This window comes from Papio anubis, chromosome 6 (genome assembly GCF_008728515.1).
Source record: "Papio anubis isolate 15944 chromosome 6, Panubis1.0, whole genome shotgun sequence".
NCBI lineage: Eukaryota > Metazoa > Chordata > Mammalia > Primates > Cercopithecidae > Papio > Papio anubis.
In genome coordinates this window covers 13,430,351-13,456,123 of record NC_044981.1, presented here as the reverse complement: position 1 = coordinate 13,456,123, position 25,773 = coordinate 13,430,351, and the positions used below count along the sequence as shown (strand labels likewise).

The window sequence follows — 25,773 nt, the reverse complement described above, 5'->3', positions numbered from 1 at the left end:
CTGTAAAGGCTGGATGCCTCCCTTTCCCTTCGAAGCCAGCGTCCCCCCTTCTCCCTAGCAGCTCTGGCTCAATGATACTACAAAGAGGGCCGAGGGCTGCTCCTGATCAAGAGAGCAGCGCACTTACTGAGGACCCACCATGTACAAGATACCCCACCAAGGGCTGTGAGGGAGACTGCAAACACGGTGAGGTGGACTCTGGGCTTCTAGGGAGTCAGTGTGGAAGGTTAAAAGTAGACAGTACACACTCTCATAACCCATGCCAATGGACAAAGGTACATCTTAGACAGTCTTGTGCTACTGTAACAGAATAGCACAGGCCAGATAATTGATAACAAACAGAAATGTATTTTTCACAGTTCTGGAGGACTGGAGTCCAGGACCAAGTGCCAGCATCTAGTGTATGCTGAGGGCCTTCTTGAGGTGTCCTCACATGGCAGAACAGGGCAAAAATTGGCCAACTCTGTGTTCTCAAACAGTAGAAGGGCAGAAGAGAGTGGACCCATTCCTGCAAACCCTTTTAAAAAGATGTTATTTTAAGTTCTGGAATACGTGTGCAGGACGTGCAGATTCGTTACATAGGTAAATGTGTGCCACAGTGGTTTGCTGCACCTATCAACCCATCACCTAGCTATTAATATGCGTTAGATATTTATCCTGCATGCATTAGATGTTTATCCTGATGCTCCCCCTCCCCCGGCACCCCCGACAGGCCCCAGTATGTGTTGTTCCCCTCCTTGTGTCCATGTGTTCTCATTATTCAGCTCCCACTTACAACTGAGAATATGGGGTGTTTGGTTTTCTGTTCACAGGAACAGAAGTTTGCTGAGGATGATGGCTTCCAGCTCCCTCCATGTTTCTGCAAAGGACATGATCTTGATCCTTTTTATGGCTGCATAATATTCCATGGTGTATATGTACCACATTTTCTTTATCCAGTCTATCATTGATGGACATTTAGGTTGATTCCATGTCTTTGCTATTGTGAATAGTGTGGCAGTAAACATATGCATGCATGTATCTTTATAACAGTGATTTATATTCCTTTGGGTATATACCTAGTAATGGGGTTGCTGGGCCAAATGGTATTTGTGGCTCTAGATTCTTGAGGAATCACCACAGTGTCTTCCACAATGGTTGAACTAATTTACATTCCCATCAACAGTGTAAAAGTGTTCCTATGTCTCCACAGCCTTGCCAGCATCTGTTGTTTCTTGACTTTCTATTTTTATTTTTATTTTTTGAGATGAAGTCTCACATTGTCTCCCAAGCTGGAGTGCAGTGATGCAATCTCGGCTCACTGTAACCTCTGTCTCCTGAGTTCAAGTGATTCTCCTGCCTCAGCCTCCCGAGTAGCTGGGATTACAGGCACACACCACCATGCCCAGTTAATTTTTATATTTTTGGTAGAGATGGGGTTTTACCATGTTGGCCAGGCTGATCTTGAACTCCTGACTTCAGGTGGTCTGCCCACCTCAGCCTCCCAAAGTGCTGGGATTACAGGCGTGAGCCACCGTGCCTGTAATGAGCCTCTTGACTTTTTAATAATCACCATTCTGACTGGCAGGAGATGATATCTCATTGTGGTTTCAATTTGCATTTCTCTAATGGTCAGTGATACTGAGCTTTTTTTCATGTTTGTTGGCTGCATAAATGTCCTATTTTGAGAAGTGTCTGTTTATGTCCTTTGCCTACTTTTTGATGGGGTTGTTTTTTTCTTGTAAATTTAAGTCCCTTATAAGTTCTGGATATTAAACCTTTTGTCAGATGGGTAGATTGCAAAAATTTTTTCCCATTCTGTAGGTTGTCTGTTTGCTCCGATGATAGTTTCTTTTGCTGTGTAGAAGCTCGTTAGTTTAATTAGATACCATTTGTCAATTTTTGCTTTCGTTGCAATTGCTTTTGTCAGTTTCATCATCAAATCTTTGCCTATGCCTATGTCCTGAATGGTATTGCTTAGATTTTCTTCTAGAGTTTTTATGGTTTTGGGTTTTATATTTAAGTCTTTAATCCATCTTGAGTTAATTTTTGTATAAGGTGTAAGGAAGGGTCCAGTTTCAGTTTTCTGCATATGGCTAGCCAGTTTCCCCAGCACCGTTTATAAAATAGGGAATCCTTTCCCTATTGCTTTTTTTGGTCAGGTTTGTTGAAGATTAGATGGTTGGAAATGTGTGGTCTTATTACCGAGATCTCTATTCTGTTCCATTGGTCTATGTGTCTATTTTGGTACCAATACCACTGCAAGCCCTTTTGATAGCGGCATTAATCCATTCATCAGAGCAGAGCCCTTGTGGCCCTGGCACCTGCCATTAGACCTCACCTCCCAACACTGTTGTGTTGTGGATTAAATTTCTGAAATGTGTATTTTGGAGGGGACACAAACATTCAAACCACAGCAAGACAGGACAAAATCTCTGGATCCTTTCTGCATGTGCCTTTCTTCTTGCTGTCCACCTGCCTTTGATAAACAAACACAGGCATTATCTATCAGTTACCATCCTGGCTGTTCTTCAGGCTTCTCTTCTCACTATTCCATCATCACTTCTTACAAGAAATCATGCCCCAAATTCTCTTCATCCCCCTCTCACTTATTATTATTATTTTTTTGCTCAAGGGGAAATGGAGTCTTTTTGCTGGCTGCCTTAGTGACAATACCACCTGCACAAAGCCCTTTCATATCATCTTATTTTTGTCCCAACAACCCTATAATGCAGGTATTAGTACCATTTTGTAGAAGAGGAAAATGTGGCTTAGAGAGTTTAGGCCACATGTTGAAGGTCACACAGATAGTACAGGAAGGGCTCTGGGACTGAAGTCAAGGTCAGTGTGACTCCTCCACCATGCGAGATCACCTGATGAGTTCAGCGGAGAGCATTATTGATTACCTCTTCATTTCAAAGGGGTTTGGAAATAGTTTGTAAAACATTGTATAATACAGGCCGGGTGTGGGGGCTCATGCTTGTAATCTCAGCACTTTGGGAGGCCAAGATGGGTGGATCACGAGGTCAGGGGTTCAAGACAAGCCTGGCCAACATGGTGAAACCCTGTCTCTACTAAAAATACAAAAATTAGCTGGGCATGGTGGCAGGCACCTGTAATCCCAGCTACTTGGGAGGCTGAGGCAGGAGAATCATTTGAACCCAGGAGGCAGAGGTTTCAGTGAGCTGAGATCATACCACTGTACTCCAGCCTGGACAACAGAGCAAGACTCCGTCTCAAATAACAAGAACAAGAACAACAGCAACAACAAAAAATCACTGTATAATACAAAGAGGGTTTAAAATTATAGATGAGGAAAACAGGGCTAAGGGACTAGGAAAAAATACTTTTGCATTTTAATTGTCATTAGTTCAAATATGAGTTTTTGGATGAGGTGAGACTTCTGGGTTGATGACAAGAAATGAAATAATCCTTTTGAGCCACTGACTCCAGTCAGAACCCCAGGCATCGCACTGGGACCTGTGCCGTTGGCTGGATAGAAAATGCTTCTTGATTTCAGCTGCAGGATGCCGCTGGAACTGGCCAAGTGAATGATGAAGAGCACTCTGAGCCAAGCCAGTGGAAGCCCCCAAGTTCATTTTTCTTGCAAGAACAGGCCGACAGCCACTTTCAGAGAACATTTGTCATAGAGTCCAGTTTAGAACTGCGTTAAGGATGACTTGCTTACTCTGAATCACATCCAACTGCAGAACTTTGTTACAGATGGTTGTTAGCACTGAGAGAGAAATACCTGGTCTCTGTCAATAATGAGTCGTGCTTTGGCACAGGAGAAGCAGCACTGAGTGGGGCATTATCCGACCATGTTCTAGTCCCAACTCCATCATCCCTGGGTGTGTGACATCGCGGGATGAGTGTCTCTCAAAGTGTATCTGAGGACCACTTCAGGAGGACCCTGGGTTGGGGGTAGCAGGGAGACTCTGGGTCCTGCGCCGGAATATTGGGTGCTCCTGGTGCTGTGGAGCCAAGTTTCTTGGTTGGCTCTCTGCTTATGGCAGGCTGACTTCTTATCATCCCCAAATGTGTATTGAGTGCCTGTTATCTATAGGGCACAGTTTGGGATATAGTGGAACTTTCTAAACACCTTTCCTCCATTTTAGACTCTGGAAAATTTCGGAAAGTCCAGGTCACCTCTCAGATCCCTGGCAGGTGCCCATTTGCTTCTGGCAAGGTCTGACTCAGGATCCGCAGGAAGGATTGTGTCTGGGAAGGTTAAGTTCCCTTTGCAGTTTGTTTTCACTTTCCATGTTGGGCAGATATGGAGCTGCTCTGCTAGCTGTGGGCTGTGGGCAGCATTGCCCATTTGCTTCCTGTTTGTGAGAGAAAAGCCCCATCTTTGATTTTCCCAGGTGGGCCACTGAAATCACCTGAATGCTCTGAAACTGTCCCTGACTTCTTTGCTCAGGTGCCCCCGAGTTGGGGAGTGGCTTAGCTCAAAGCCTGCCGCAAGGCACCACAGTCTCTATGAGGTCTCTTGTTCTTACTTGAAAAGTTCATGTGAACTTTCTGTTCTACTCAATAATGTCCCTGTGATTATCTGAATAGGAAGGTTTTCATTCCCAGGAGACTCAGACCTCCTGGCTCCCAAGACAGATCTGTGCAGGACCAAGACGAGCAACATGCAGGCCGCCCACTCTATACGGTGCAGCGCTAGGAGACCGTGTGTCATGACCTATCATCTGTTCAGGCTTAACCACCTGCAGTAAGAGAGCAGCCCAATCTGTCTATATATTTATTTAGATTCTTGCTTTGGTCTAGAAAGGATTAGAGGTGACCATGATGGGTAGTTCAAAAATTAACCTGTATTTAATGAGGAAAAGAAAGTGGAATAAGCCTGCATCTGTAGTCGTGACAATATTCATGAGAAAGTTTAAAAAGCTAAAGGAGGCTGAGCGTGGTGGCTCACACCTGTAATCCCAGCACTTTGGGAGGTCAAGGCGGATGGATCACTTGAGCTCAGGAGTGTGAGACCAGCCTGGGCAACATGGCAAAACCCCATCTCTGCAAAAAATACAAAAGTTAGCCAGGTGTGGTAGTGGATGCCTGTCGTCCCAGCTACTCGGGAGACTGAGGTGGGAAGATCGCTTGAGCCCAGGAGGTGGACACTGCAGTGAGCCAAGATCATGCCACTGCACTCCAACCTGGCATGAGAGAGGGTGACAGAGCCAGACCCTGTCTCAAAAAATAAGGAAAATAATAATAACAATTTAAAAACATTAAAAAGAAGGAGTCTCTTAAAAGCCTCATTTCCTTTCAACCCTCTGAGATCTTGCTTCGAGATAGGGCTATTCCACTTTAAAACCGACCTCTGAGACCCACGTCCTTCTTCGAATGATGGAGCTTAGCCAGATGAGGAGACAGCCCCCAGCCTATCGGGCCTGCTATGGCAAAATCATGCCCCGCAATCTTGTCTGAATAAGCAGCAGTCAAGACCGAGGTATGCATCTAGTAAACTCCCATCCTTTCTATTGGACAATGCAGTCCCAAGAGGGTTGACGAGGCCAGTGATAAACTGTGACCGACCGGGAGTTGAGGATGCTTCGGGTAATGAGTCCCCCTCCCTGTTAGCAGAGTTCCAGTAGGTGGGTGTTCCAGCGCCTAAGTGCAGGCAGGTCATGGGGCAAGTTGACCTTCTGTGCCTGTCATGATCTAATAGAGCTCTTTGTGTGGGTGTCTGTGCTTAATTTGGCTGAAACGTTTATTTCTCTTCTGAATGGGCTTCCTTGTTTCACACAGAAAGTTGGCCCATGTGGGGTGCTGCTGACAGGCAGTAGCAGGGCGTCGGGTGGGTTACCGTTTTGGCTTAATGTGACTCCTTTGCCTGCAGTTTTAGGCGTCCCTCTGTCAAACTGTCAACTCTTGGTGAATATCATAGGATTTTCTCTTTAGAATAACCTGTGTTCATGTCCCAGGTGTTTCTGTAACTCAGTTCAAACCAATGACAAGGTGACTTTCCCATTCATGGTAGCCATCCTGCCGGGGACCATTCCCCACGGTTTCTGTGAGTCCAGGGTTGGCTTCACTGTCAGGAAACAACATCCCTGATGGGCATCTGGAATTACCAAGGTGGTTTAGTGATAGGGACTTCTGAAAGAACTAACCCCTAGCGTAAAACTCAGTTGGGGTTGGGTCAGAAACCTGACCCACCCTGCACCTCTCTGGGTGTATCGCTCACTGCCAGGCTTTGGGGATCTTTCAGGAGGTTATGTTCTTGCAGGGACGGGAGCCAGTGTGTGTGTGTGTGTGTGTTTGTGTGTAGAGCCCTGGTGTGTCAGGCACACGTGCAGAGAGATTTCGATCAGGAGACCTCAGATGACGAAACCCTAAACTCTAGTGGAAGCAACTGCATCAGATGGTGGAAAATCTCATCCAAATGCCTGTACAGTCTATTTGAGGTTTTTGATATCAAGGCAACCAGAGATTTGCTGTGAGTGACAGCCAGAGGGTGACGCTAATATCCTGGGGTCTGAACATTCCTCCCCTCCCTCTACAAAACTCTTGCTCTGCTGTCCATTTGTGGGGCCACCTCCCTCTCCCTCTTGCAGCCCACAAGAGGACTGGGAAGCATTGACAGCGGTCCCCAGCTGCCACCTGCCGTCTCTGACTCACGCGCTGTCTGTGGGAGGGTGGAGAATATCGTCAGTGGGTTGCAGGGCAGAGAGTGGGAAGTGTCTGCTTTCTGGCTGATGTGTGAGTGTGGGAACGTGTGTGCTCCTGGACGGGATTGGTGGCGTTGCTCATTCTGAGGCGCTGGTGGGTAGCATGGAAATGTGTCTTCACTTGGTTTTTTGGGTTTCTGGTTTCCTTTTTTCTTTTTTCTAAGACATAGCTACTGAAAGGCCAGGAAGTAGGACTTGGGGGCATGCCAGTGAGTTAGAAGCCCCATTAATGTCCTGTATCTTTGCTCTTCAGTCCAACAAGGGTACGATTATTATGTTATGCACGTGCCTTCTGCAGGATTATGTATTGGCATTGCTGATTCTAGCTAATTTCTTTTAGCAGTTTGATGGGCTCATATTAGTTTCTAGGAGTTGCTGTAACAAAGTATCATCAGCTGGGTGGCTTAAACAACAGAAATTAATTTTTTTTCAGTTCTGGAGGCTGGAAGCTGGAGGTATCAAGGTGTGGGCAGGGCTGGTTCCTTCTGAGGGCTGTGAGGGAGTCTGTACCAGCCCTGTCCTGGCTTCTGCTGGCCTGTGGGCAGTCTTTGATGCTCCTTGGCCTGAGGATGCATCACCTCATCTCTGCTTTCATGTTCAGTGGGGTTCTGCCTGTGTGCGTGCCTGTGTCTGAATTTTTCCTTTATATAGGTAGGAACACCAGTCATATTGGATTAGGGCCAACCCTCATGACTTCATCCTGACTAATTACATCTGTAACAACTCTGTTTCCAAATAAGGTCACATTCACAGGTACTGGACGTGAGGACTGTGACACCTTTTGGGGAAACACAAACCCATAATGAAGGCAAAAGGAGGCTTTGTGTTCCTTTTATGTGAGAGGCCATGTGATCATAGGTTATGGAGGCTGATGGCCTGGGATTGACAGCTGCCATCTACTAGCTGTGTGTCTTTAGGCAACTTGCCTGTCTTGTTTCCATATCAGTAAAATGAACAAATTTTAAAATATGGTTGACAGGTTATAATTTAATACACATAAAGTTCTTTAAAGAATACTTGGCATATTGTAGTTTTCACTAAATCTAAGTTGCTTCTGTCACTTTTGCTGCTACCTCTGTTTCACTTGCTTGTTTAAAATTATGGGAATGTAGTTTTATTGGGGATAATTTAAAAAGGGTGAATTGAAAGGAATAAGGACATTACCACCTGAATTTTTAGATTTATATATCTTCAAATGACTCAACAATTGCTCACTCTAGGAAATCTGCAACTGTTCATTGTGTTTTGAATACTGAAAAGAAATTATCTTTGAAACCACATTTATTCATTTGATAAACATTTATTCAAGCTTTGCAATACATGAAGCACTTTGCTAGGTAGTGAGGTGCATACAAAAATGACTGTGATGATATCTCTGGGTTTTAAAGAGCTTGTAGCCCAGTGAGAACCAGAGACATAGAGCGATGCAATAATGGAAGGTAACAGGCATTCTTCAAAATGCTGCCCCTGGATCAACCTGGAAGCAGGATGGGATTTTCAAAAGAACCCAATGAGATAAACACAGTTCCTTATCTTCAGTTCTGAATTTAAAAAACAAAACAAAATGAACCTTTGAAAATTGAATTCTTTCTTTGATAGGTTTGGTGCAAACTCAATTGCTTACAAAACCTGAGCTGAACTGATGCGAGGCAATAGTTTTATCTTCTTTCCTAGCATGTGAATGTTTACCAAGTTTGCTGAAAAACACCAGGGATGATACGTAACATCCAGTAAATGCATCACCAGGTTCCCTTTCACATCTGGCCCAGAATCCTGGAAAAGGGATGGCGGGCCTGTCTAACTAAATATTTTACAGCCAAAGAATACTGAGCTTCAGAAGAGTTGGACGGGGTGCTCCAGTCCCAAAGCTTGGGAGCAGTGTGATCGTCTCTTTAGTCTCCTTTTATCTGGAACACTTCCACAAGCTTTATTGTCATAAAGAGTGACGAAGCTAAGTCTGCCTGCTTGGCTCAGGCGATCCTAATGGTAAATGTTAGGCCTGCTTTGCTTTCAAGTAACAGAAGCCTGCTTGAGGAGTAGACAGAAAGGGGGCAGGGTGGGTAAGGTATGATTAGGATATGGGGTGCTCTGGTTGGAAAGTTTGTTTCTTCACAAAATTTGTATGTTGCTGTGAGGACGCAGTGAGAAGGCACCCCCTGTAAACAGGAAGAGAGCGAGCCCTCACCAGACACCGAATCTGCGGGCGCCTTGATCTCAGACTTCCCAACTCCAGAACTGTGAGCTACAACTGCCTGTTGTTCATAAACCACCCAGTTCATGGCATTTTGTTATAACAGCCAGGATGGATGTCATTAGTCCATCCGTTTAGTCTGAAATACTTCAAGTGTGTGGTTCCTCAAGAACTGGGATGTTTTCTTCCATAACCACAGGAGAATGATCAACTTTAGTGATTTTTAATATCGATGCAATGCTTTTAGCCAATTCAACATCCATATGCCAGTGCCTCCAGTTGACCCACTACAGCCTCCTCCCCCTCTCAATAGGATCCAGTCTCGAGTCAGGTATTGCATTTGGTTGGATGTCATGGAGCCCCAGACAGAGCCATGGCTTAGCCTCAGGAAGGATCAGAATCAGGGACACAGGGAACCTGGGAGTTTTCTTCCTTTGCTTCCCACCTGAGCATCTCTCTTTGACCATTCACTTTTTCTGCTTCCCAGTGCACGTGATAGAAAACAGCTGCTACCCGCCAAACCTGAGTTTTTATCTCTCAAGTTAAGATCGTGCTGAGCTGAACTGGAGTCTTTTAAATCCAACCCAAATCCCCATGTGTCTGCTTCCCTTTTGCATGAGGATGGAAATTGTGGTGGTGAGTGGGGCCCTAGTCAAAGAAAACAGGACACGGACCACACACATGAATGCAGCGGAAACCCTCACTCCCGTGGTGCATTTGACCCAGGATCATTCATTTGCCGACCTTAACCTGGTGTCCAGCGTGTCTTTGGGGTGAGCATTCCCAACTCTGGTTCTTACCACTCAGGCTGCCACCTTCTGCAATTGCTGACTTGCCCGCCTGCTCCCCTGGTGCATCCTGTTTGCCTGAGGCCTTTGGCCTCCCCTCTCCCCCAAGCTACTGGTTTCAAATTGATGGACCCCTAGAGCACCCACGCCACCACCTGCTTGACAGCTGCTTGGAGGGCTTTGCTGATGAAGTGTCAAGACACCTCAAGGTGACCCTGTGTTGATCAGAGTGGACTGACCCTGAGCCTGTGTTCTCTGTGAGCTCTCATGCATCATGATTGAACTGCTGGCGAGGTCTCCCTGACGTCACCAGGCCTGGTTGCACAGCCAGACCACTCCCTAGGCTTGGGCCTCTGTGTTGCTGGTCTGTTTCCCTCCTCTCAGGCCTGTGGGTCATGGAGGAGGGCCGTGGATGAAGGCCTCATCAATGTCAAAGCCCTTCCCATATTTGGGGCCAGCAGAGTCTGGTGAAAGAGGAAGGTTTTCAAAGCCAGATTTAGTCTGGGCAGGTCACTAAACCTCGCCACATCTGTATCCCGAGGGGAATGAACCAAATGTTCTTTCATGGCCTTGTGGCTCCAAGAAATTCTGTGATGTCACTAAAAACTCCAGCAGGAGTTGCCCAGAGTGTGCGAAGAATGAGCACCGTTGCATCACATGGGCCAGCCCAGAGGTGCGGGCTACTCTTAAGGCGTGGTAGGAAACCTTAACAAGGACAACCAATCACAAAGCAGCTGAGGCCTGGGATTTACATACCTCACCGGAGTCTTGGTTTGTTCATCGTGCAGGCCTTAGACTGCTGTCCTTATAAGGGCCTGCCTGCAAAGTTGACCCTTGGCTGGTGTCTGGCAACTTAAACAGTTTCCTTCACCAATATACAATTGTCCTTAAATCGTAAGATGGGCTTGCTGTGCCGAAGCAGTTTTTGCAGATGGTATGATTTATACTGAACACTTGCTTTCCATCTGGGAGTCTGGAATTTTGGGACATGGTAGGCAGAGGCTGCCTACATCAGTAGCCCCACAATAAGGTCCCTGGTTGATGAGTTTCTACCGAGCTTCCCTGGTGGACAACACTTCACATCTGTAGCCACCGCTATTTGCTGGAGGAGTTAAGCACATCCAGTGTGATCCACTGGAAGAGGACTCTTAGGAGCTTGTGCCTGGTGTGCTCCAGTCTTCATCCCATGCACCTTTTCTTTGCTGGTTGTGCTTCACCCTCTTTCACTGTCATAAATCTTAGCCATAGGCACAGCTGTATGCTGAGTCCTGCTACCAATTCGCCTCTTACCCAACCTGGGGGTGACCTTGGAGACCACAAACACACTCATAGATTTTCAAAGTGACTAAGAGCAATTGAAGATAAGCCCGGTGCAGTTGGTACTAATTCATGCTACAGAGGATTGGGTCCCTCTGCCTGTGCTAAGAGGAGCTTTAGCTTAGTTGAAATCTGCAACTGTGGCGTCATGATTACTTATGTCCCCCTCAGCCCCACCTAGAATCCAAATGTTGTGCTGTCCATTGAGAGGCCAGATCGTTCATGGTCCAGGAGTAAAAAACTCACAGAAACCTTGGCCTGGTTTGACATTCTGGAATGTGGAGGAAATTCTCAGGAACAGAACTTGGCTGGTGTGCCTCTCACCTGGGCAGCTCTGGCAGCGTGCTTCAGGAAGAGCAGCAGCATCATTCCTTAATTGAACAGTGGTGACAGTTCTCCAGAACTAAGTCAGGAAAGCTAGTTAGTCTTATAGAAGTTGGGAAAAATTACTGCTGGGGGAAATATTATTTGAGAGGAAGTACAAGGTCTTAACCTTAGTGTATTAGTGTGTTTTCATGTTGTTGATAAAGACATATCTGAGAGTGGGTGATTTATAAAGAAAAAGAGGTTTAGTGGACTCACAGTTCCACGTGGCCGGGGAGGCCTCACAATCATGGTGGAAAGCAAAAGGCACATCTTACATGGTAGCAGGCAAAAGAGAATGACAGCCAAGCAAAAGGAGAAACCTGTTATAAAACTATCAGATCTCAAGAGACTTATTCATGACCACGAGAACAGTATGAGGGAAACCGCCCCCATGATTCAATTATCTCCCACTGGGTCCCTCCCACAACACATGGGAATTATGGGAGCTACAATTCAAGATGAGATTTGGATGGGGACACAGCCAAACCATATCGCTTAGCGTATTTAGACTGTTTCTATAGAAATAGAAATAGAAAACACATAACTTTTTCTGAATGTTTTAGGTACCCATAGAGTTCTGTTCTGTGAAGGTAGAGTTTTTGCACCCTTCCTAGCAAGAACTGTGGGTCTGTAACTAAGGAGAGGAGAGTATGCACTGTCATGCTTCGCTGTCACATTGTTTATGGACCTTGAGAATGCAACAAAAGCTGTTGTTTGGTTTTCTTTGAGATAGGGTCTCCCTCTGTCACCCAGGCTAGAGTACACTGGCACAGTCATAGCTCACTGTAGTCCCAACCTCCTGGGCTCAAACAATCCTCCTACCTCAGCCTCCCAAGTAGCTGGGACTGTAGGCATGTGCCACCATGCCTGGCTCATTAAAAAACTTTTTTTTGTAGAGACGGTGTCTCACTACGTTGCCCAGGCTGGTCTCAAACTCCTGGTTTCAAGCGATCCTCCTGCCTCAGCCTCCCAAAGTGCTGGGATTACAGGCACCAAATCAGTTTTTGTTTTTTTGAGTAGCACTTTCTTCTTCTTGCAGTTGCCCTGGGTTGCCCAGGTGGCTCTCCAAGGGCAGAGGGAGTCACTCCACCTCTCTGTATTCCAGCATTAAAATTAGCCGCTGCTTTAGAGAGACTTTGGCTCTGTCTCCAGAGCTAGGGCTAGAAGTCAGCAGCTTTAAGAACAGAGCATCTCAGAAAGTACAGCCAGATCTCTGTCCACCTGGTTACCAGAAGCATGACCCTCAGAGGCTGTTTTGGAAAAGTTTCTAAGTTCTTTGGTGGTTTAATGGTGCGAGACACTGACTTTAGTTGTATGCCCAGGAGCTGCTGCAAGCAACATGCAGGGAGTAGGCAGATATTGTGCCTCTGTTGACGCTTATGAGGAAGACTGAGTATTGCAATGGCATTTGGAAACTTGCATTATCTTTTCAAAATTGTTCACCAGATCCTTATCAGGTGGAAGACTAATAAGAGCACAAACAGCAAAGGGGACCTGAGACTTACCCTTTCCTTGAGGCTGAAACAAGAAAAGGAAACCATTAGCCAGCCACTTTTGTCAAGCACTTCCTTTGTGCAGAGGAGGCACTGTGCTCTGTACCTTATGGGGGTGGAGGATAAACAATTGGGAGGAGGGGCTCCCTTCCAGAGCATCCCATGAGCTGCAAGAGAGGGCAACACTGAAGCCCTCATCATCATTTGCAAGAAATGACTGATGGGCACTTATAAAACAACAGGTAAATGAACGCGTACATTAGCATTCCATGTATACGATGATGGTCCCCAGAGTCAGGTGTGGCCAATTAGAGAAGTTGCTAAGAATGAGGTTTTTGAAGGAACTGCTGAAGCCAGACCTTTATAACAAGCATCATCTTGTTCCCTGCTGCGTCAGCTTGCTCCGCTCCTTTCTTCCCTGCCTCTGTTCAGGGCACCATGAGTGCCCCCTCCATCCCTCCACCCAGGCACACACCAGATACTTAGAAGCCATGCTAGATGTCCACCTCCCTCCTCCCTCCAAATCCACCCCAAATTCTACCCCCTCCATTCTCTCCATTGTGGCCAGTAATGCCCAATGCTTCTGGTGGCTCCATTTCACCCTTAGGATACAGTTCCATCTCTCCTCAGCCCTCTGTGCCTCTTTCATCCTCACCTCCTACCCTCAAATGTTTGAGGCTTTATACCTCTGTTCTCTTTACTTTCTTGATTGGAGTACCTTTTCCCTAATGACTTTGACTGGAAAACTCCCTTCCTTCCTTCCTTCCTTCCTTCCTTCCTTCCTTCCTTCCTTCCTCCCTCCCTCCCTCCCTCCCTCCCTCCCTCCTTCCCTCCCTCCCTCCTTCCTTCTTTCTTTCTTCCTTTCTTTCAGACAGAGTCTCACTCATTGTTGCCCATGCTGGAGTGCCGTGGCACTATGTCAGCTCACTACAACTTCTGCCTCCCAGGTTCAAGTGGTTCTCCTGCCTCAGCCTCCCAAGTAGCTGGGATTACAGGTGCCCACCACCATGCCTGGCTCGTTTTTCTTGTTGTTTTTAGTAGAGACGGAGTTTCACCATGTTGGCCAGGCTGGTCTCAAACTCCCTAACCTCAAGTGATCTGCCTGTCTCGGCCTCCCAAAGTGCTGGGATTACAGGCATGAGCCACTGCACCCGGCCTCAGAATATCTTAAGTTAGTATTTTAATATCTTAAAGGTACAATGAGTTCACTAGGGCCCTGATCCACCACATCTGCTGTTCTTACAAAAAGGGGGAAGTTTGGACACAGACACACAGAGAGAGCACCAGCACCTGGCTTGTAGGCTGAGGCATCTACCAGCCAAGGATTGCCAATGATTGCCAGCAAACTACCAGGAGATAGGAGAGAGGCCTGGAGCAGATTTTCCTTTCCAACCTTAAGAAGCATCCAGCCCTGCTTCTTTGAGCTCAGATTTCAGCCTCTAGAGCTAAGACAGTACCTCTGTGTTTTGAGCCACTTGCTTTGTGGTCCTTTGTTACAGCAGTCCTAGGATGCTAATAAGCCTTGCAACACCAATCTTCTCTGATCTTTTGGGATGATAGTGAAATCAGTGGATTGTTTATTTTAACATCTAGGAGATCAGACAGGTTCCAAAAGCATCCCTTACAGATGAGCCCATTTTTGCCAATACTCTTTGTTACTTAGAGCTGGATGGACTCAGAGTTGGGGAAGCCATCTCTGTTCTGGACACCTAGAAGATGGGCAGAGAAATGTCTGGTGGGGATGAAGCATGTGTTGCTGCCAGTTGGTAAAAGGAGAAAAGGCTCAAATATGTGCTTCTGATCTCTAAAATCCCTTTCCACCATCAGCAGGGCAGATGAGTGGGATCACATTGGCCCTTACCCTTTTTCTTGGGACCCCTCTTTCCATGCAAGGCTCACCTTACTGTAGCTGGTGGCCACGTGCATACATGTGCTTGGGGCAGTGGATGTGGCCTACGCATGTGATTCGCTGCCAGTGTCAGGGGTGTGTTTGCTGGCACTGCTTGATAAGCCACTTTAGGATTAGCAGGTGGCCAGAGTGGGCCTGGTGTAACCCTTGGCCGTTGCTCAGACTCTCCCGGCTTCACCATGTCCTGTGTCTGAATCTCAGGCTCTTTCCAGGCTTTTCAGGATGTGGATCCTCCCCACGCTGTGGCAACTTCCAACTTAGAGATCACAGCCACCAGTCGATGTAATTAATGACCCCAGTGGTCCCCAGGGCTCTAACACGTGCAGTTCTCTGTCTTGCTGCTTTCCCCCTTATTCTCCTGGGGCAGCCTGGGCATGCTAGTTCTTAGGATTCAGTTCTGGGAGTTGCAAGTGAACAGGCCTGTGTTTGGAGGTTTTAAAGGTGATTTGAAACAAATTCCATTTCATGATGTGGCTGTTTCAAAAGCCTGTCCCTGTCGTGTTAGAATCCCCAGAGCTGCAGCTTTGTTAACTTACAGTTTGTTATTGGGCTAGGAATGGGTTGTGGTTATTAGCAAAGTGGACAGAACGATTGGTCCAGACTCCAGCATGGTGGTTTTGAGATCCCTTCTCCCTCTGCTAGTCTATTTTTGACCCTGTCAGCATCACTTTTTTCCTTTTGAGGTTGAACAAACAGACATTCTCTAACCTTCCTCCTGCCACCCAGCGCACCCCTTCTAATCCAGGTTGATGCACTTAGCCCACTCTGGGGTGTGATGCTCTCTGAAAAGATCAGACCTACATTGTGGCATCCACCCAAGAGGCATAGGACAGCCGAGGTTGGACGTCTGGACTGTGCAACCCAGCAGGACAAGCCTGTGTCACACATGGCTGGAAGCTATTGATCTCTTAAAGATTAGTCCTGAGTTTTACTTGGTTTGTGTGTCTTCTAAGTGGGCGGCAGTATTAAGCTTTCTTGTTTTAGAGCAAACCTCTTGATTCTGCAGAAATGAGGGGAAAATGTTGCCTTTCTTTTGAAAGCAAGCCTGTTAGGAAGAACAGAGATGCCAGACCCAGCTGTCGTTTTCTCCTGGTTCTTTGGCTGTAAGAATCTTCTTCCCACTTCAGAACCATACTCGGAGGGGAAAGGAGCCAGGCATTGCCAAATGACGAGATCTGTTTGTCCTTGGCTCTGGAAAATGTGAAACAAGAGCTTGTTTCCCTGAATAGTTTTAATTCTATGGCTATTCTGATAGGGACACGGTGGGATTGGATCTTGGTCTGTTCAGACTGAGGGCCCAGTACAAGTACAGAACATTGTTACTGTGATCAGTAGGAGATTATAGCCATGGGCAGTCTCTGGAACTCATTTAGATGCATATTATTTCCTTAGTATTCAGATATGAATATGAGAAGTGGTGCTCAACAAGCACCAGGAAATCTGGCTTCTGATGAAGACAGGAGTTGGTGAACATCCGCAAGCTTGGTGAACATCTGACACCGTCACCGGAGTGCTAACTCTTCCCTCCTCCCTGTTCAGCCTCGGCGCCTGTGGCTGGCTGCTGAGCCCTCTTCCTTTGCCGTGTTTAGTCCCCGCCAGTGTATGCAGAAGTTGGTGTGTGACTGATCATTAATGTGGTGTTATTGCCAGACTGGTATTTGTATTCTCCATCAATTTCCTTTAGAAGGGAATTCATTTAATACTTAGAGGGGGTTGACTTTTATGGTGGAGCTTGGGAGGTGAAAAGATACATATTTAATTTTTATGTTTTTAATTAACAAATAAAAATTGTATATATCGATCATGTACAATGTGTTGTTTTGCAATATGTATAGGCTTACTCTGGAGAATTGTGGGTGCGGTTCCAGGCCACTGCAATAAAGCAAATATCACAGTAAAGCAAGTCAGACACATTTTTATATTTCCCAGTGCATATAAAAGTTATGTTTACACTACATTATAATCTGTGAAGTGTGCAGTAGTATGATGTCTAAAAAACAATGTACATACTTTCATTAAATTTTTTTTATTTTTAACTTTCCAGTTACTTAGACAAATGTTCTATGTTAAATAATTGAAATTCAATTCCAATAAAAATATCGAACATAAGTATAAAGCACTATCTTAGATGTGAACATATATTTTCAAGATTTTGTTTAAACTCTAGGGAAATGTTCTTTTTTTTTTTTTTTTTAACGGGAGCACATGTGTATTTGTTAGATAGGTAAACTCATGTCACAAGGGTTTGTCATACAGATTATTTTGTCACCCAGATACTAAGCTTAGTACCCAATAGTTATTTTTTTTTTTTTGCTTCTCTCCCTCCTCCCACCCTCCACCCTCAAGGAGGCCCAGGTGTCTGTTGTTACCTTCTTTGTGTCCATGAATTCTCATCATTTAGCTTTCACTTGTAAGTAAGAACATGTGGTATTTAGTTTTATGTTCCTGTGTTAGTTTACCAAGGATAATAGCCTCCAGCTCCATCCATGTTCCCACAAAATACATGATCTCTTCCTTTTTTTATGGCTGCATAGCATTCCATGGTGTTTATGTACCACATTTCTTTACCCATTGTACCACATTTTCTTTACCCATGTCATTGATGGGCATTTAGATTGATTTCATGTCGTTGCTGTTGTGAATAGTGCTGCAGTGAACATTTGTGTACATGTATGTTTATGGTGGAATGATTTATATTCCTCTGGGTATACCCAGTAATGGGATTGCTGGGTCCCAAATATTTTAATTTGCTACAAAATGCTAATGATCATCTGAGCTTTGAGCAAGTTGTAATCCTTTTGCTAGTAGAGGGTCTTACCTTGATGTTGATGGCTGCTGACTGGTTAGGGTGCTGGTTGCTGAAGGCTGGGGTAACTGTGACAAAAATGTTTTTTTTTTTAAAGACAAAGTCTTGCTCTTGTCGCCCAGGCTGGAGTGCAATGGCACAATCTCAGCTCACTGCAACCTCCACCTCCTGGGTCCAAGTGCTTCTCCTGCCTCAGCCTCCCGAGTAGCTGGGATTACAGATGTCTGCCACCACGCCCAGCTAATTTTTGTATTTTTAGTCGAGACAGGGTTTCACCATGTTGGCCAGGCTGGTCTTAAACTCCTGACATCAGATGATCACCCACCCCGGCCTCCCAAAGTGCTGCGATTACAGGCATGAGCCATCACTCCTGGCCAGAAATTTCTTAAAATAAGACAGCAATGAAGTTTGCCGCATTGATTTCCTTTAAGAAAGATTTCTCAATATCATGTGATACTGTTTGATAGTTCTACCCATGGTAGAACTTCTTTCAAAATTGGAGTCACTCCTTTCAAACACTGCTGCGGCTTTATCAACTAAGTTTATGTAATATTCTAAATCCTTTCTTGTCATTGCAACAATGTTCAGAGCATCTTCAACAGGAGTAGGTTCTATCTCAAGAAACCACTTTCTTTGCTAATCCATAAGAAGCAACTTCTCATCCATTCAAGCTTTATCATGAGATTGCAGCAATTCAGTCACATCTTGAGGCTCCACTTCTAATTCTAGTTCTCTTGCTATTTCCATCACATCTGCAGTGATTTTCCCCACCAAAGTCTTGGATCCTTCACAGTCATTCATGGGGATTTGAATCAATTTCTTCTGAACTCCTGTCAATGTTGACATTTTGACCTCCTCCCTTGAATCACTAATGTTCTTAATGGCATCTAGAATAGAGAATTGTTTCCAGAAGGTTTTCAGTGTACTTTGCACAGATCCTTCAGAGGAATCACTGTCTGTGGCAGGTATCATTTTACAAAGTACATTTCTTAAATAGTAAGATCTGAAAGTCAAAATTGCTCTTTGATCCATGAGCTATAGGCATGAAAACAACATTCATTTCCTTGGATATCTCCATGAAAGCTCTTGGGTGACCAGGCGGATTGTCAATAAGCAGTAATAGTTTGAGAGGAATCGTTTTTTCTGAGTAGTAGCTCTCAACAGTTGGCTTAAAATATTGTACTGTCATCCAAGCTTGGTTGTTCCATGTATAGAGCACAGGCAGAGTAGATTTAGCATAATTATTAAGGACTTTAAGACTTTTGGAATGGTAAATAAATTTTGGCTTCAACTTAAAGTCACCAGCTGCTTTGGCCCCTAACAAGAAAATCAGCCTGTCCTTTGAAGCTTTGAAGCCAGGCATTGTCTTCTCTCTAGCTATGGAAATCCTAGATGACATCTTTTTCCAAGAGAAGGCTGTTTCATCTACATTGAAAATCTGTTGCTTAGATCACTGTAACACCAGTAATGAAAAAGTCTGAAATATTGTGAGAATTACCAAAATGTAATAGAGAGACATAAAGGGATCACATGCTATTGGAAAAATGGTGCTGATAGACTTGTTTGATGCAGGGTTGCATAAACCTTCAATTTATTAAAAAAAAAAAAATGCAATAGCTGAAAAGTACAATAAAGCAAAGCACAATAAAGTGAGGTGTGCCTGTATATACTGTGGAATGGCTAAGTCAAGCTAATTTACATAAGCAGTACTTCACATACAATGTTCAGCATACTTTCATTATAACGATTAGAAAAAACATTGATTCCCGGCCATGGCCACTGTCTGTGTGGAGTTTGCATGCTCTCCCCATGTTTGCTTGGGTTTTCCCCAGGTGCTGTAGTTGCCTCCTACATCCCAAAGCTGTGCCTATTAGGAGAATTGGCGTGTCTACACGGTCCCTATCTGAGTGAGTGTGGGGTGTGTGTGTGTGGGTGTGTCTGGCCATGGGATGATATCCTGTCCAGGACTGGGTCTCTCCTTGTGTCCTGAGCAGCCAGGACAGGCTGCAGCCACACTTGCCCCTAAACTGGAATAATTGGGTAAATAACTGTCTGACTTGTTTTTATTAATCTTTCTTAAATATGTATCTATCTATGACATTTACTTCAATATTTAACATTATAAGTGTTTTGGGTGTTTATTTAGAAGTTTGGTGATATTTCTGTGACCAGAAATATGCTGTAGGAACGTAACTCTTGTTTATATCAATTAGTCTATGTCGAATTGGTTTCACGTTGGTATATTGTTACACCAATACAATACACTCAATATACTTCAAGTGCAAAGTTGCAGTTGCCAAGAACGTATTGATGAAGGGAGAACTTACTATAGGTACCATTTATTTTTGCAGTGAGAACAGTTAAAAATCTACTATCTTACCAATTTTCAAGAAAAGATACATTTTTTTAACACAAAGTATGAAATCAAAGAGAACTCTAGATTCAGTTATTTTCTTCTTTGTGTTGGATAAGTGTTTATGTGATGTGTAAGCTACGTGTGCCACATTTCATTTGAAAGAAATTTATCACTTGCAGTGATCTCAGATTTGTCATTTTATAGGGAGCTTTTTACCCCAAATCCCACTCATTTAGAAAGAAGAAAAGTCAGAACCCATAGGTGTGTGGTGGCAGCGTGGATGTGGGAGGACGAAGAAGGGCAGACATCCGTGGTGGACCTTATGCACCTTCAGAACTGGAGGGAGGTCTCAGAGTCCAGAAATAAACTTGGGCCCAGTGTGGGCACAGCACTACCCTAGCTTTTGTGGGAAGGGCTGGGGAAGGAGATCTTACCATTAAATGCTTATTGTACCAAATTCTATCAACCTTAGTAGATGTGGACTGTGTGATGACTTCTTCACGATGATCTGATGGACTTTTAGGTTAGCAGATGAAGGTAATCAGTGTAACAGGCCAAACCCTATTCTTTTTTTCCCCATCCGTCTGAATACGCAGCAAATTGCAGCAGTTCCTTCTGTCTGTGGGGAGGAACAGTAGGAGAAGAGCAGTGGAGAATGTATCCAGAGCAGGACAGACACACACCAGGGAAATTCTGGCAAAACTGAGGCTTTAAAAATAACAAAATAAGCACTATTTTAAAGTATTTAAAGAGCTCTGCATTTCTTGAAGTGAACTAGGCATGTTAGGGTAATTACCCAAGTACTGTTTACATTGAAAGCTGTTCTCTGATTTAATAGGAAACATATCTGGTTTTGATTTCTGAAAACATTTGTTAGCAAGATTGCTGCCAGGAGACCCAGCCAGTCCTGAAATGGGAGGAAGTCTGAACTCTTGGTTTTCTAGAGATGAGGAGTGCTGCCCAAGGATAGGACTCTGAGAGCAGTCATTGTAGATGGAGTTGTACATGGTTCACAAATAAAGAATTCATGTTGGTCACACTCGGTGGCTCATGCCTGTAATCCCAGCACTTTGGGAGGCCAAGGCCGGCAGATCTCCTGAGGTCGGGAGTTCGAGACCAGCCTGGCCAACATGGTGAAACCCTGTCTCTACTAAAAATATACAAAATTTAGCTGAGTGTGGTGGCGGGTGCCTATAATCCCAGCTACTTGGGAGGCTGAGGCAGAAGAATTGCTTGAACCCAGGTGGCGGAGGTTGCAACCAACTGAGATTGTGTCATTGTACTCCAGCCTGGGTAACAAAAGCGAAACTCCATCTCAAAAAAAAAAAAAAAAAAAAAAAGAACTAATGTTAACCCTTAAATGGAAAGACCTGGCACTCGATGGAAGAACTGGGCAGCCTGGAATGCGAGGATTGGTCAAGATTAGATTTCCTATAATAATTATCATTGATTGCCAACATCCAGTGTTCTCAATTTCAGCTTTAGGGCAGTATAGGGCAAGCAGTCAAGGTCTCAGGTTCTGGGATTAGAGAGTTCTGGGTTCAAATCCTGTCTCTTCTACTGACTTGCTTTTGTGCCATGGTTCTTAGTCTTTGCTGCACATTAGAATCGCCCGTGAAATTCTTAAAACTCTGGATGCCCAGGCTGTATCCTAGAGCAAGGGTGTAACAATCTCTAGGGGTGAATCATAGACATTGGTATCTTTGAAAGTATTCTCCCTTCTTCTCAGCCTGGGTAAACATGTTGAGAGCCACTGTTTAGTAAGACTTGAAAAGTTTCATAGCTCAATAGTAGGGTTTCATCATCTGGAAACTGGGCATAGTATTATCTAACATACATGTTTCCCATGAAGATTAAAAGAGATAATACATGCATGGTGATTAGTCCACTGCCAGGACATAGTAAATGCTCAATAAATGACAACCAACATCCCTAGCTCAGCTTCTTGAACTCCTGGCCTCAAGCAGTCCTCCTGCCTAAGTCTTCTGAGTAGCTGGGTTACAAGATGAGCTACTGTGTCCAGTGAGCTCAGTTTCTCTACCTGTAAAGAAAACTTCTGAAATGCCAATGTGGTGGTTCCCACATATGCTAGAAGGGAGGCACAGGAGTGCAATTCTTGCATTTATTTGACAGAGACAGTCAGATACTCTAAGCCTATGGTGTTGTTGCAGAGAAGCATTGAGGGAAATGGCCGAGCGTCAGAGCCTCTTCTGACAACTGTGCCACTTTCTTAGACCTGCAGGTGCACCCAAATCCACTTGAAATTACAGAAACATGTGATCTTCTTTCAATTTTCAATTGTTCGTTCCCAGATTCTCCTTCTTCTTATTGTGATAAGTTTTTAAAATGTGACTTTATTGTAGTGTTAGACAAGGGGCAGTCTTGAGAAAATTAAATGTGAGGAAGGTTTGGGGAATATATATCTAATCTTCTATCTAGCACATCTAGACCAGTTAATTCCTGAGTACCCTGATTGCAGAAATGAATGTTTCTAGAAGTCAATAATGCAAATTGGCTTTCATTTCTATGATTCTGTTCTCATTCGCTGGTATAAAATCATGTCTACTTGTAGGATATCAATTTCTGTCAATGTTTCATAAGCATTAATTATAAAATCCATTGTGTCTGGATTAACAATTCTGCTCTCAGAACATTACCAGCTAACACCTTCACCTTAGTACCAGCTCCAATACACATTCACGTATTCAGGGGTTTTTACTGGCATTTATTAGTGTTAGGATGTTCACCATGGGCTGAGGTATGGACTTCAGACCTCAGAAGGTCTGGGTTGAATCGTAGATCAGTACTTGGTCACCGAACCTTGGTTTCTTTATCTATAAAATGTTAACAGTGGATGCTCATTTTACAGGGTGATGGGTGATGAAGATTAGAGATGTTATAAAAAATACATATGTCAGGTCCATTATAAGCACTCAGCAGTGTAGATTAATATATATTACTATGTTACTAATTGAGAGACTAGTCATTCATGTTTTCAAATTTAATTTTTTTTCATTCATTTTTGAGAAGGTATAATTTTACATTCAGAGATGGTACTGAATTTTCTGTGAGGCTTGGGAACTACTCTTGAGGTTACAGGCTATAGTAAAACTTTGTGTGTGATTACAATCGGCTTTCTTTGTAAAGAGGGTAATTGCATCCTCAGTTCCTCAACATTTTTGTTGCCTTCTTGCCTTCCATGTTGAAATAAACTTCCCTTTTTTTTCATTCTTATGTAAACACAATGCACACAGCTTTTGTATTCTAAGTTTTAACAGAATGATCACAACTGTGCACTAGAGTTATTCAGGGCTGGGCTCATCAATACTAAATCTTCAAAATCTCACTTTGGAATGGAAGAGGAGGCTCAAATCAGTGTATGCTCTTAGACGCTCCCAGAGTTCTTTGTGGATAGCCTAGTAAACCCTTAATCACATAACATGGCCATTTGGCATTTATATGTCTCATCCACTAAATTAAATAAATGAAATAACATGTTAAAAAGTGCGCACTGAATGCTAACCACATAGTTGTATTTTTCTCTCTTTCTCTCTCTGTCCATATTTTATTTATTTTATTTTTCTTCCTTCCTCCTTTACCCATTTGCTCCCTCAGCATTTTATTTCTCTGTAACCCCAGGGCCCAGCACAGCATAGCTGAAATAGATGTTTGCTGAGCAAAGAATGAGTAAAGTATCTTTACTCTTGCAAACTCAAGTACACCAGTAATGATTTCTGTCTGGTATACAGCAGTGTGCTGACCAGACATAGCAGTGACTGCCAAAGGTCATGATCAGTATTTTGGCCCATTGTGTATGCATTGCTGTATATCTATACACATCCATCTGTTACATGATTGCTAGAGGGTTGGTTTGTCTTTTTGAATGGGCTGATTGTAAGAGGTTTGAACTAAGAAGGCACCTATACTTTAAAAACAATGATAGCTGCTCTGCCTAACACAGTAGCCACTAGTCACAAGCAATTATTTACATTTAAATTAATTAAAAGAAAATGAGATGAAAAATTCAGTCCCTCAGTTGCATTAACCACATTTCAAGTGCTCAGTGGTCGTGTGTGGAGTGACTTCTATATTGAACAGCACAGATAAAGAGCAATTCTAGCCTTGCAGAAAGTTCTACTGGCTGCATGTGAGGGACTGTGAAGGGATTTCAGAGTGACTTTTAGAGTTGAGAGGGTGCTACTCAAGCCTGTCTCCTGAATTTACTGTGGTTAGAGAAAGGATGATTTCAAAGATAAAATCTTCAGAGAGGCTTGGTATGTCATCAAGGGAACTCGATGATGGAGCAGGGAGAGGCAGAAACCCAATACCAGTTTGGAGCTTTGAAGGTGAAGCTTCCTGGCTTTTCATCATTGCCTTCACCAAGGCACACCTCATTTGGGTCAGCCTTTCCCTTTTTCTCATACCTTACTCACACTTTCCCTCTGAAAGTGATTTTAGGAGGTAAACACAACTTGGCCATGGGATGTCCAGGCCCTGCTTTTCGAGGGCCTCTGAGGCTGATGCTGTTGGACAAGCAGCTTGGCCTGGAGCTGTCCGTATGAGCTGGCTCTGCACAAAGCTCTGAATTGGAGTTCTGAATGAACACAATGCCTTTGACCGAATGTCACATAAAATGATCTCGCTTCATATTTCTCAGGCTAGCCAAGCCTTTTGTAGGAGTAATCCAATAGCTCGTCAATACTTTTCTGATATACGAAATGGAAAAAATAAAGCCACAGAATGATTGTGTGCCCAGCAATTCAGCAATAGCGGTCAAGGTGAAAATCATCACCCTTCACCTTTGCAAATCTACTTGTGGGAATTCATTTAGCTATATTAGCAGAACTATTTATTGCAGCATTGGTTATAATATTGAATAACTGGAAACACTGTGTCTATGTTAATAGAGGAATGGGTTAAGTGAATTGTGTCATATTAATACAACACACTGTTATGCAGCCTATAAAACCATAATTTAGATTTGCATGTGCTGATATGGAAAGATCTCTAAGATACAGAAAGTGAAAAATTAATATATGAAATTGAATGCAGAGCATGATCCATTTGTGTTAATTATATTTAAAAGATAGATATCCAGGAGAATATACAAGAAACTTTTACAACCATTTTATTTGGGGAATGAACAGAAGTTGGCAAGGGAAACACTTAATTTCATTTTATTTCCTACTGTAGTGTTAGACTTTTTTTTTTTTTTTTTTTTTTTTACAAGGAACATATTCTTGTTTTACCTTCATTTTAAAATTAAATTTTATTTACGTACTTTCAAAGTTTAATTTTTAAAAACATGTTTGTATACTTTTAGCCCAGGTAATACACACATGCATTCAAAATTCAAAGGTACAAAAGAGTAAAGAATGAAATGTTAATCTTCCTGTTTCTCCATCCTCTGGTCACCCAACTCCCCTTCTTGGAGAAAACACTGTTACTCCCTGAATTCAGAGATGAAAGTTTCTAGAAGTCAAGAATGCAAACTGGCTTTCATTTCTATGATTCTGGTGTCTTGTAAATCCTTTCAGACATTCTACTCATGTAAGATAAAATTCCTTTTCGTTTCTAATTAGATGTGTAAACATGAATGTGTGCTAAAATCTCCTTTGACCATCACTCCTAACCCCTCTCCTCCATTCCTATATTTAAAATATTAGAGTTTTAAAAACATAGCTAGCTGGAGAAGAAACCCAACTTTTCCAAGTTTATTAGTCAAGAACAGCAGGCAAAAGTTCAGAGTTCCCGGCTAGCCTGTTACTTACAGCCAACACTTTGTGCACAGGAAATGCTATGAAACCATCTTATAAAGAGTCATCGCATGGTTTGGATCGAGTCTAGCTTCTGGGGAAGGCATGCAGTAGGCTTGGAGCAGTAGCTGTTTA

At 43.7% G+C, this 25,773-nt stretch overlaps 1 protein-coding gene and 1 long non-coding RNA gene across 2 annotated transcripts in view; both read left to right on the top strand.

The window, feature by feature from the left end:
* Nucleotides 1-25,773, top strand: part of GFOD1 (glucose-fructose oxidoreductase domain containing 1) — a 125,546-nt gene that overhangs the window by 27,896 nt on the left and 71,877 nt on the right. The gene's annotated exons all lie outside the window — the stretch shown is intronic.
* On the top strand, nucleotides 5,155-16,524 carry LOC110743035. The gene is made up of 2 exons (XR_002521425.2): nucleotides 5,155-9,620; nucleotides 16,113-16,524. It is a non-coding gene; the product is annotated as an uncharacterized LOC110743035 (long non-coding RNA).